We start from the raw sequence: 13,682 nt of genomic DNA, 5'->3' as shown, positions 1-13,682 counted from the left end.
TTAGACAGTCTGGGCTGTTGATCTGCAGAGACCATGAACAGGTAGTCAGCCAGATAATGATGCCCCCTCTTCAGAATGAAGCCTCAAAAGTTTGTGTCTCTGCACAAGGAGAGGTGGTAATTTGCATTCACTTCCCCCAGGTATTTCCCAGGAACCCTTCTTAATTTTGTCTAGCACATTGTTTAAAATAGCTTGTGACACTTCCCAATGTTTACATTGGCCCCCTCTTACACCTGGAGAGGTTACATACAATCCCACAATAATGCATAATTTCATTTTTAATACAATGAACTCCTAAAATATGTCCCCTTAATTTGATAAGGTTTGTCCAGGATATTGCAGGAAATTGCCATATCTGTCACAGCAGCTTTGCAGACTCCTAGTGCCACGAGCTAAATGGTAGGCTATGCTATCAATAATATAGTTGCGTCCCTCCGATGCCACTGGAATTAATGCTTCCAGGGTGGTTATCCTGCAACATCTGACTTGGCATGTAAAATTGTGCACAATTGTGCTGTTCAGGAATAATACTGTATGACTTCTGTATGGCACAAAATTAACTGGGATTATTTCTTGTTCCCAGCCTCAAAGATGCACCATTAAGTCAACAGCTAGGTGGAAAATTGTGAAAGGAACTCTCAAGCAATGAGTATGGTAACTTGCCTTTTAGAAGAGTTTAGTTTGTGAGGCTGGATTTCAAACTAGACAAGGATTAGAAACCCTCCAAAAGATGGACATAAGAGATTTCTCTGTGGTAGCTTCACTGAGGCAACACAGTAGAGTGTTCCTAGGAACACTCGACACCCCAATGAGGACATGAAGTATAACAAGGGAAACCCCAGGAATTACTCAGTGGGAAGTTTGAATTTGAGGGATGGCTCTAGAAAGTTGTAGGCAGGAGTGCAAGCATCTCTGAGAGGGTGGGCTGGAGGTGGCCTTCAATTCAGGAAGGCTGGCACTGGAACAGGGGCTTCAACCAACTTGCAGCCATATATGGCTCAGCCAAAGAAGTCCTGTGTAGAGAGGAGAGTCTGTCAAACAACTGTTTGACAACTATGATGATGATGAACTTAGCACCCCTCTCAAACAAATCTGTGCATTACAATATATAACTTCAGAAATTATGCACTGAGTAATGTGAAATTTACTGGGCATCCCAGACAAATAACTGGAGGGACAAACTAAATATCTAGAGGAGGATGAAACTAAATTCCAAGCTGATGGGAAATGCAAGAAAGGGCTACTGCACTGGTAAAGTATATGAGAGCTCCTCTTTTAAGGGCCTTAATGGTTTTACAAAAATTTAAATCCATACAAAAGTTAATGTGGAGCTAGTGAAAGGTTTGCAAAATTGGTGTAGTATGTTGTGACCTTCATGTCTCTAGAATATGTGCTGCTGCATTCAGAATGACTTGACGCCTAAATATGATACCGGCTGAGGCTCCGGGGAGCAAGAGATTAAGATATCCAATCTGGATAAGAGACCATTAATCAATAGCCACAGATTGTGCATACAGAGCACGATTGCAGCCGATTTGTCAAATAATAAAATGTTCAGTGACCTGGTTACTAATCTTCCTGCTATCTACATTTGTTCTGAAAAGATCTTCACTGTTAGTTCCTATCCTCACTGCTAAGAAACTGTGTTTTCTGGGCAGTGCTTCAGTGCAGTCACTATCCATGCTGACAGGAGGGGCTCTCCTGTCGATGTAGGTGGTAGCTAGATCAATGGAAGAATTCTTCCATCTACATAGTGCCATCTACATCGGGGGTTTGGTTGGCTTGTCTGTGTTGCTCAGGGATGTGGATTTTTTTTTTCTATGCCCCTGAGCAGTGTAGCTGGATTGATCTAACTATTTCGTTTAAACCATGCCCATGTCATTTCTTTTCACATTTGGCACTTATGTCATGCTGCTATGTAAACAGACTTCATTGCAGTTTGAATGTGTGTGTTGCTTTACATTTAAAGTAACAATAAGAGTGGTGTTACCAGAGTTTGAATTTGGGGGACAGAGGAGATTTTATGGTATTTCTCCAAGGTCCATACATGCGCTTGAGTCATCAAAATGAATAGATGATGTAGCTGTTCAAAATATGATCACTCATGTGCTCCACCGGGTATCTTGAGTTAGTGCGCTCTCAGGCTGTCTGCACTGCACTGTTAGCCCAGGTGATTTGCACCTGGGTCTGAGCACCCAGGTTAACCTATCCTGGGTGTGAACATCCACACTACAAACCCATAGCCTTATTACTGAGTCCTCACTGTTTCTGCACTCTCCTGTGTGTTTGGGGGGATGGGGAGTAGAGGGCACATATCCCATGGCTCTTTGTCTGAGATGTTCTAGGCAATTATAGGTGAACTTGTCTGCCCTGTGTGGGTGGGAGGAGAGGAATTGTAGGACGAGCATTAGAGAACAATCAGCATCTAAGTGATATTTTTGCCTAGTGACCTCAATGCAAAGTGGGTGGGTTCCAGTCCCACATTTAAAGCAGAACCTAGATTCTAAGCCTGAGCTAGCCCTGGTTTAAAGCACCTCAAAACCCAGGTCACAGGTTTTTCTGTGTAGAAGGCAAAGTGGGATTGACCTAAAATCCAGAGATGAGCCTACATTAGCTGTGCAGAGTAGACATACCCTGAGTGAGATATGAATACACCATTGACTCTGCTGGCCTCAGCTTCCCCTCAATCTGACTTAGATGCCCTACAGGGTTCCTTGGGCTTAAGTCCCACTGGATTGAGGGAATCTCCCAAGTCCATCCACTCATGGCACAAAAATGAGATCTCACTTGGAGCAGATTGTGAAGCTCTTTTTTTCTCCTTTCTTCCAGGCTTTGATAAATAGTGAAATACTTAACTATTTTGACATTTAAATATCATCACTGGCATCTGAGTTAGCACCCCATTGAGATGAATGGGCTGCTTATCCTTCTGAGGCACTGTTATAGGCTTTCTGCAGTTTCAGACTTATCATTCTGCTTGACTACAAAGTAAGATAATGTGCTCTACAGAGGTGTGACTTATAAAGCACATTAGTATGTTGCACATTAATTGGTCTGTGTAGACTCCGTTAATGTGCACTGAAGGTTCCATAGTAATGTGGTACTGTTTCAGATACCATGGTAGAGTGCATTACCCCACTATACAGACAAGGCTTCAGTTTACATTTCAAAGCTTTTCTTTGCAACTGTGGGTTAGGGCTTTCTTTGTTTAATGGAAGCTGAGATTCTGGAACACTGCTTAGGAGAGGTGCCAGTATGCCCCGCCACCATGCCCAAGTCCAGTTTGAATCCTATATGTTATAAGTGGCTATCACTGCTGTGTATCCTACTTAGTCATTAAACCAAATTGGCACTGATGGTAATAGAACAAAGAGACAAGCTTTTCTTAATTTAAAAGGTACTTTTAACCAAAACATTATAAGGTCTCATGCCAGAATTCAGTGATGCACATTCTGTTGACTCAACTTTCCAAGTCTCAAAGTTGCATTGCAGTGCAATATGTTCTTCAGATAACTGAAGTGACTATTTTGGTTTTATAGTGATGTTTAAGTTTCTGTTAGGGCCTAACAGTCGTTAAGACGAGGAGACGCAACCAGCTACATGGCATAAAGTGGCTATGGGGGGAAAGCCCCTCTTGTGGAAAGAATAGGATTAGAAAGCCTATACTGCACCAGAGCATGTAGGAACACACCAGCATATTGGTACCTGGCCTGTATTGTTACAAGGCTTAAACTTTAACGCATTGTGAAAAATCACATAGTTGTATTTTCCAATGCTTACCATTTGAATATGATGTGAGAAGTAAAATATTTCTGGTCAGAGAGTAGAAAAGTAAATATTCTTCAGTGGTCTTAGGGTCATGGTTATTCCATTTATAAAATGGATCTAATACAAATAATAATGAATGGCTGCCAGACAAGGCAAACATTTCTCATGGAGGGCAACAAAGGTGTAGCAAATAACTAAAAGTACATATGTATGCCAGGAGAGGCCTGTTCCTCTCAGCAATCAAATAATTTAGCATGTTGTCTTGGTGTGGCAATATTCTTTCATCTTCTATCAGTTTTCCTCTCAACAGCAAACCATCCAGAGGCCCCTTGTAAATAATTTTGAACATTAAGATGTGATTGGTTAAGCAGCCACTATTGTATTACCAAATGACAGCTTTCAGAACCTCAGATAACAAAAAGGGGGGGAAGGGTATAAAGGGAAGAGGGGTGGGGGGAACCACAACTTAGGCCTTAGTATTCTGTATGCAGTGTTGCTGTAGCCCAAGCATATTCGAGAGACAAGGTGAGTGACATAATATGAGGGTGGGTGAGCTCTTCTTCAGGCCTAAAGAAGAGCTCAGTGTGCTCAGAAGCTTCTCTCTCTCTCACCAACAGAAGTTGGTCCAGTAAAAGATCTTACTTCACCCGCCTTGTCTCGCCTTAGAATTCTGACAGTTCCCAGATTGCCTGCTCACTTAACACTTAGATGAACGTGCAGTAAAAATGAGCCAAATTTTCAAACTCTGGAGGCTGACTTGTACCCTCAAAAAATGTATGCATTGATTTGCTGATATACCAGCTGAGGACCTAATTTGGTATGTTGTGGGGAACCGAATAAACGATTCATTGCTCCAGTTTTACTCCATTTACTTCAATGGGCAACTCCATTGAAACTAATAACTACTTGAAATTAATGGAGTTGTACGAGTATAAAATTAAAGTATTGCATTGGTGAATCAGAGTCTCCAAAGAATTAGTCCTACAAAGGCATACCGTAAGAGATAGCAACTATCGTATCATTAAAAAGTGACAGTAATTTTCATGTGGTCCATGCTGCTGAAGTGATTTAACATGTCATTTCATACATGTATAATATTAGGCCAGATTTCGGTCTCAGGAGCAGATTTCACACGTCCCTGTGACAAGGTTTGATTATACCATACACCCCTGGGCCCCCAATTTTTGTGTATTAACCCAAGAGCTAAGGAGCTCCCAAGAAAAGCAAATGAGTGAGTGACTGACTGACTAAAATATGCCAATCAGTTTACCAGAAGCTGATCAGCTGTAAGCAATTCTTCCTCAGAACTTTATTTTTGTTGATCTTGTCCTGAAGCACCTATTAGTACCGCACAAAGCAAGAGATACAGAGATTCATGACTAAAGCTGGGCAAATAACTGATTTTTTTTTTTTGTTTGGTCCCTAGAAATTCTGAAACACAAGGAAAAAAATTCTGTTCAGTTCGAACTGAATCAGAAAATTCAGCAAACCAAAACGTCTGTTTTGGGTTGAACAAAATGTGGTAGGACCTCAACCATTTTGTTTATTAAGTAACTATTCATTACAGCAGACACTTTTATGTGGGTTGTGGAAGACCCTAGTTTGAGTGGCCTAACCACAGGGCTAAAACTAATAAGGGGGCACCATCATCACCTCTTCCTCCTCCTCCACCCATTTTGTTAATCTAGCTTGAATATTTTTTTCTGACCAAAAGTAGAGTATTTGGCAAATTTGTGTCAAACTCAAATAGTTTCAGGCTGACTGAACCTGCATTTTTTTGGTGACTAAGCCATTTGTCCAAAAAAATTTGCCCAGCTCTATTTGTGACACCCGGAACGTCCAGCTGATGAAGCAGATAACCGGAGGGGGTTGTCTTGTTTTATTTTGGTTTGGTTGGTTTTTGTTTTTTTGTAAACTGCCTCTAATTGGAATAGTCAGAAAGAAAACTGGTTGGATTTTGTTTTTTTTATAACCAGAGGGATAGACATTTATAAGCATAATGAGACAGCACAGGTAGTGCTCTCTTCTGTATTTCTGTGCTGGAATCAAAATTTGATTATCATTTTAAAGGATTAGCATGTCTTCAGAAAACAGGTTTATTTTGTTTACACTGACTATTATGTAAACAAATTATAAATGCATCAACATCTTTATTTTAGCTACTTCAATTTTGAATGGGCAGTACTTTGAATGGGCAGCAGGGGGATCTTCAGTTACTCAAAACTGTTGTCCTTTTATTCTTGTACAGCTATTTGCTTCACTGTCCAGGGCTTCTCCCTCATTTTCCACCCCTCCCCACCCCCAATTCATTCTTTTAAAGGAAGTAAAAATGACTGAACAAAATCCAACAGATTGCAGTTCAACCTCCTCTCTTGTCTCAAGAAGAACTGTATTTCATTCCCTCAGAGCCACGAATGGAATCCAGTAACAAGGCCTGGTTCTCAAAGACAATGAACAATGAAGCCATAAGGAGAGTGCAGAGTATTGGCTGCATCCCCATTCTTGCATTTTAAACAGTGATTTCTGCTTTACTCCTTGAAACACATACATTTAAAAAAATAAATCAGACCAATCTACCCATTTCAATGAACATTTTAGCTGTACTGAAAGTTCTTCTTTAGTGAGACTTGTTTTTCAAAGTGGCCTCTACATTTAGGAGTCCAAACTGTATGATCAACTCTTTGGAATTAAAATATTATGCCCACAAAAGTCTCACTTTTGTGCACACAAACTGCCAATCTGTATGCAAATCTGAGTTTGAGTATGAAAACGTGATTCCCCAAAACTTGGGGGGGTGATTTTTTTGGAGGGCATGCAAACATGAGGGGCTCAGTTCAGGAATTCTGATTGTTTGTTTTTTGTTTTGTTTTGAAGTCGTCCTGAGAAGCCTAAACTGTTCTATGTGAACTAAAAGATGTGCAATGCTTAATTATGATATGAAATACATATTTCAATTTTTTTTGTAATAGATCTACACAATCTACTCAGGTTTGCTCCTGCAATAGAGCTCTGTTCATCACAGCACCGAGCTGCAGAAGGGGCATCAGGTAACTTCTGATTCTTTGTCAAGTTCCAATCACAGACATGTAGGGGTGGAAGGGATCTCGATAGGTCATTTAGTGACCTGAGGCAGGATTAAGTATTATCTAGACAATCCCTGACAGGCACTTGTCTAACCTGTTTATTAAAAGCATCCAGTGACAGAGATTCCACAACCTCCTAAGGTGACTTGTTCCAGTGCTTAACTACCCTTACAGTTAAAGTTTTCCACTAATGTCTAACCTAAATCTCCCTTGCTGCCATTTAAGCCCATTACTATTTGTCCTGTCCTCAGTGGATAAGGAGAACAATTTTTCACCCTCTTTATAACAACCTTTTACGTACTTGAAGACTTATGTCTCTCCACAGTCTTCTCTTCTCCAAACAAAACAAATCCATTTTTTTTTCATACTTTCCTCATAGGTTATGGTTTCTAGACCTTTAATCACTTTTATTGCTCTCCTCTGGACTTTCTCCAATTTGTCAAGAGCTTTCCCAAAGTGTGGTACCTGGAACTGGACACAGTTTTCCAGCTGAGGCCTTATCAGTCCTGAGTAAAGTGGAAGAATTCTTGTTTTGCTCACAACCCTCCTGCTAATACATCTGTAACAGCAGGAGGGTTGTGAGCAAAACAAGAATTCTTTCACTCCCCATAAGGGCATGGCATGGCACCATTCTTCCTGTATGGAGCTCCCTGCCAAAGGTCTGTCATTCTCCCCGTAATTCACCATGCTCCCTCTTTGCGGCTTGGCCTTCCTGCCAAATCACTAGGATTTTCCCCCTTCCAGGGTACCAGAGTCCCACTGGATAAACGGTCTCCAGTAGTCTTCCAATCCACTTCCCCAGTGGCTGGTAGGGGAGCCTGGAATAGTGAATGGGCCCGGGTTCTAGTGTAGGGACCCTATGACTGGTACCCTTGGCCTAAGCATTCCCAGAACCTACTGCTATTTCCTTGGGCTCTTTCCTTCCTTTCTCTGTCTTTTGACTTGCTCCTGGGTTATCACTGGAACCTTGTCTGTTCCCTGTGGCTACTTAATCCTCTGTCAGGTTCTTGCAGGAATCTATATTCCCAGGCAGGTCCCAGGATTTATTTCCCCCAGGACTCCTCCTCATCCCATATCCAGAAAGGGGAGTGACTGTAGTGTTGTTTCTTGCATGCTATGAGCCAGCTGAGCTGTATCAGCAGTTAAAGCTTATCAGCCTGAACTCTCCTCTAGGTTCAACACGTCACAGGGTAAATTGACCCTGTCTACCTATTCAGGCCTTGTGTGGGGTGAACACCTCATCACAGAATGATGGTTGCATGTTTGTTGGCAGCAATATTACATTGTTGACTCTCATTTAATTTCTGATCCACTATACCCCCAGATTCTTTTGTGCAGTACTCCTTCCTAGGCAGTCCTTTCCTATTTTTGTATGTGTGCAAATTGATTGTTCCTTCCTAAGTGGAGTACTTTGCATGTGTCCTTATTGAATTTCATCCTATTATTTGAGTATGTCAAGATCATTTTGAATTCTAATCCCACCCCAAAACACTTGCAACCCCTCCCAGTTTGGTATTGTCTGTCTGCAAACTTTTATAAGTATACTCTCCATGCTATTATCCAAATCCTTTTATGAAGATATTGAGAATAGAACTGTATGTTAGAGTAACCTGCTGTAATCTGTGCCAGCTGGCAACAGCCTTCATGAGACTGTCTACCCCTTGGGCATAGCTGGAGTCCAGCATTCTCCAACCATGCCTCCTCCCAGTCCCATCCCCCTGTCCTAAGTTCTGTGAAGGAGGGTGGCATGGGAACTAGCTTTTCCCTCTTGGAACCTTCTGCGTGCCCAGGGAATCCTCAGTAGGGGAGATTGGACTGGATCCCATCCCTTTTATGCCTCTAGTGAGGCGCAAAGGGTATGGAGCAGGGGCAAGAATCTGACTTTCGGGGTATTGTAATCATTCAAGTGACTAGAGGACACATGCACAGAAAACTGCACAGACCTACAAAAAAATCTGATTTCTCTGCCATCTGTTTTCTCAAAATATCCATACACAGAAGCCCGTTTTAGGTAGCAGTGACTCTCTGATCAGGGAATGTGGCTGGTGCAGCTGGTGAGGAGGCAAAGCTTTCAGTTTACCTTCCCACCATTCTAGGGTTTTTAAATGAAAATAGAAGCTTTGGCAGATTCTGCAAGCTGCTCGTGCCCTCAGCACCTTGCAGAACAGGACCCCACTGGCTAAAGAAAAAGAACTTTGGGTTCCCTCCAGAGAGTGCTCAGGGTGGCAGCCAGTCAAAACTGTTCTAAACATTAGGTTCTCTCTCCCTTAGAAACACCCTGGTATGGAATAAGAAAAGAGCCTTGGGAGCTCTGGGAATTCGGTATCTAGGCCCTAGTCCGCAAAGGCCGAGAAACTGAGTTTCCCTAATCTGCTTTTAAACTCATTCATTACTGTTATATGTTGGCTAACTCAATCCAATCCTGGTTTGGTCAGCCTGCAAGGATGGAGCTAAAGCATGTTTACACTGAGCTGGGCAATTATGTTCCCTTCCAGGCCCAACTTGCCCTAAAACAGCCCTTTGTTTTAGTTCATGTGGGGGACAGTGGATTTCAGAAGGCAGGACCATCTGACTTAGCATTGTTAATTGGCCTAAACTCTAAGATATAGGATCTGAGCAAAACTGGGGGGAGGGCAGGCATAATACAGGGAGTAAGGAAGGAGATGTGTTCTTTGTGAGAAGCCAGAACTATTGGAAATTATTTTGCATTGCCAAGTCCCTGGTTTTGTCTCTCTCTCTTTCTCTCAATTTGTTGACCTACACATGCTAGTGCTGACAGAAGCCCTTCAGATTCATTTTTAAGTGCTCAAGAGAGGTTGTCATGAAGCAGGGCACTGACTCACAACTAAGTCAATACTTAATTTTAGCAGTACTCAAGCATTGCTGGAGTGGACTGCCAGTTTTTCAGTCCTTGACTCCCTCCCTCCACTAGGAGGCTCTTGGTGATCATTACTCTGCTGCTGCTTCTTGAGCTATCCAAAAAAGCACTGTTTCTTACCTGCAAGATCAGATAGTGCAGATGCTCTGCTGTTAACAGTGTAACTGAATGGATAATGTAGCCCACTAAAAACTAGTCTCTTTTCATAGTGCTATGCACAAGTGGATTTCTCTTCTTTTGATTTGTGTAGGCATCATTCCTACACTGAATACAGGATGTGTGCTGTGACCCAGTTTGTTTGATCTTTATGTGAAAGTCATTTGTGTATCCATAAAAATAAACTACTGTGAAAATATTTTATAAATATTTTCAACCATAATTTACTATTTAACGCTGTCAGTGTTCTCACTGACTTTTTTTTTTTTTTTAATAAACTGTAAGCTGCTGAATTTTGAGACATTCACTGTGTATGTATGGTATAAAGTCTTGAACAGAGGTTTGACTTATGCTCAGAAACCACACCAAGTCCTGGGTGGAAGGAGGACAGGCTGAGGTGGTTACACAAACACAACTAAGCAGTCCCACCTACACCTTAGGAAAAACTATGTTAAAACCAATTGGCAGCCTGACAAGCTACAGCCCTTCTTATAAAGTTGAATGCTGTGATAATGTGTTAACCACACTTAAGATTTTTTGTGTGGTACCCGACACCAGAGTCTCTGAGCACGCAGCTCAGTTCAGCATGGCTTCAACAGAACAGGTGTTAACCAGCCTTGTCAATTCTTAATACTGGAAGGCACACATGCAAGAATCTCATTCTTGCAGGCCAAATTGTGACATTAGTGTGCAAAAAGCAGGGGGAGTCAGCAAGCTGTTTAATCTTCCATGCAGGAAGGTGATGGAGTCACAATTACAGTCCCTGCTTCTTCTTTGTGGTGCTGTCTGACCCTTCACACTAGCACAAGAATGGTGCAGCCGGCACACTAGAAAGTGTGGCAGGGATTGTTCCCTGATAGCACAATGTATCCCTGAATGGTTATGTCATGAAGCTTACAGATTTCAAAGGGGCACTCCCTGAAGGAACAAATATGGACATCATGTAGAATCAAGCACGTGGGTTTATTACGTACAGTGCTGACGGAGTGTCACCTTGCTTATTAGGCTCAGAAACACTGCCAAACAATAGATTGCAATGGATTATATGGATTTTCCATGGGCGGAGGGAAATGATGGGGTAGGCAGTCCCAAACCCCTGGATAGGTCTAGCAGCAAGACAAGATAAGCACAGTAGCCAATGGTCAAAAGGTTACATAATGTCTCCGCCTGTGGTTTCAGGTTAACACATGACACTTAATTAGTACACAGGTGTTTTTCCATTAAACAATATATAAAGTGTGTTAGTATAATATATGTTGAATTCTGATTTGGGATCCATAGATAATGAAGTAGCTCCCTTGATTGTCCAACAGGTACACACCTAGGAGTTAAAGCAAAAGGACAAATGAAAAGTATATAGCAATAAAGGGTTGTCTTTTAATTATTCGTTTGTGTTTCTAAGACAGGTACTGGCAATCGCTTGGAGAAGAGGTGCACATCTGTGAGAGGGAGGATATCATATCTCATACTGATATGTTTGAACCTCTTCCATAAACTCAAGGCTGGTGTGTAGGAGGGCATCTCTTCTACAGAAGAAACAGGGCCCCTTTCATTCCCATGGTCTGTTCTCAACCTTGAGATAAAGCCCCCAATTATAATTTCCACCTGGCTTCTTGCTGACCACGCTTATCTTAGCAAAAAGCAAGGCTGTCCTTTTTTTGTTCTGCTTCTTAGCAAACATTGTTCACTATTTGCTAGGCCTCTGTCTTCTTGACCAAACTCCAAATTTTGGGCCTGTAAAAAGAGCGGACACAGTCTATATATCAGGTTGTAACATAAACAGCATATGGATTTTAGCCCTTCATCCACTAGCTAAGCATTTCTGCAAAACCTAGTTTTACATACACACCCCTCTTTACGTTGTAAAGGAATGGCCACTTATGCCAAGAGAACAAATTAAACTGTCTCTCCACAGGGTCATTTAAATGATTGGTATACGAGCTCTAGTAACATCCGATAAAACAGTATGGCCCATCAGTGGAAGAGTGTTAGCATTAGGAGGACAAACAAAATTATAACTGTGACCAAAAACCACATGCAGTCAGATTTGTTACTAAATTATTACAAAAGTGGGAAAAATCTACAAGGTAGGTAGGCTCTAAACTCCTGGTGGAAGAGAATCTCAGTATCTTGCATCTAAACTGGTAACTTAGCTGCTCTATCAGAGTTAAATTATTAATCCTTTGAAATAGGGGCTTTCTTTTTATGTTTGCACACTTATGGGACTCTGCATATAACAAATAACAATAGATGGGTTTTACGTACCTAATTTTTCTAAAAATATGCTATACTTTCATAAACAAGTTTAACCACTCACTCTAATTAATACAGAACAAACTCAGAAGTACAGTCCCTGCTGTGTTTATATATGGCATATAACTCTATTATAAAACTACTACTTCTGTGGTAGATTATTGGAAGGAGTAAGTGCCCCTTCCCTTGTTTTTACACGGCAAGGTGGTAGAGAGTAAGGAGAACTTGTCTTTCAGGAGCAAATCTCTGGTCTGCACATTGACACATTTATTGGCTCTGACAAAGCCATTTAACTTACTGCGAATCTCTTAAAGATAAATGTTTCCTTCACTACCAGAATCCTAGGGCTTGGCATGTTCTGGTTTTAGTTTTGTTTTATTATTATTAAGTTACAGAACACTTTCTACCACACTTGTTTTTTCTTTTTCCTCCTCCATCCCACTTTCTTTCTACTATGCCTTAGTTTACTTTTCTCTCTCTTATGTGATGATTCTCCTTCACAGTACTTTTCTGTACCTGAAATAATTGTTCCCTTTTCTTTTTCTACCTTGAACCCCATTTTTCCTAGTTTGTGTTCTTTCCTTTCAACACCATCTTCCTCTGTGCTATTAATCTTTTCTTTTTTCTCTCTCTCATTCCTTCCCCATCTGTGTTCTGTTCTTTCTCCTTTATAGGTTTAAACTCTACCCCACCTACCCTTCCACTCTCATTCCCTTAGTTCTCTGTACTCCTGATGCTGCTTCTGCTCACTCTGCCATAATTTTACACACACTCTTCCATGCTTAAACACACTGCCACACTTTCGTTCTCCCTCTCAGAAGTGGGTCTTCTCCATTTTCCCTCTCCCATCTTAACTAAAAGATTTCCATCCCCCCAAGTCAAAGCAGAGTTGTTGGTTGGTTTTTTTTTCTCTCCTTCAGTCTCATGTCTCTTCTTTCACCTTCAGGGGATGGAGGTGGACAGCCCCACGGAAAGTGTGGGGGTGGGGCAGGGACAGGACCTTTTTGTGATCCCAAGAGGAGAGAGGCCAATTTTGACACGGGGAAAGTAACTTTACTCCCCCAGAGGAAGTTATTTTGCCCTAGATAAGGCAATTTTCTCCCTATCCACAACCCCAAAGTCAGGTACAGAAGAGGAGGCCCGCATAAATTGGAGAGGAGCTAGGGCTGGCCAACCAGAGTATGTCTACACTGCAGCTGGGAATGAGCCTCACAGCCCAGGTAGATATGCTTGTGCTAGTAGGGCTTGAACTGCCATATTGAAAATCGCAGTATGGCCGCTGTGGCTTGGGCTCTCAAGCCGAGAGGCCCAGCTGGGCTTCAGAGCCCAAGCTGCCATGTCCACACTGCTATTTTCAGTGCACTAGCTGAAGCCCCACTACCTGAGTCTGTCTACCCAGCTTACAGCTGCTGTGCAGACGTAGCCTGTCTGCTCCTGAGGGCTTGTTCACCTACTCCTAAGACAGAGGGAGGGACTTTGTTTACACGAAGCAGAGAGGAGCTGTCCTAGCAGGATTTAAGGGAGGTGAGGAGCACCGCTGATGA

Source organism: Chelonia mydas, chromosome 4 (genome assembly GCF_015237465.2).
Source record: "Chelonia mydas isolate rCheMyd1 chromosome 4, rCheMyd1.pri.v2, whole genome shotgun sequence".
NCBI lineage: Eukaryota > Metazoa > Chordata > Testudines > Cheloniidae > Chelonia > Chelonia mydas.
Note: the sequence above shows the minus strand (reverse complement) of the source record.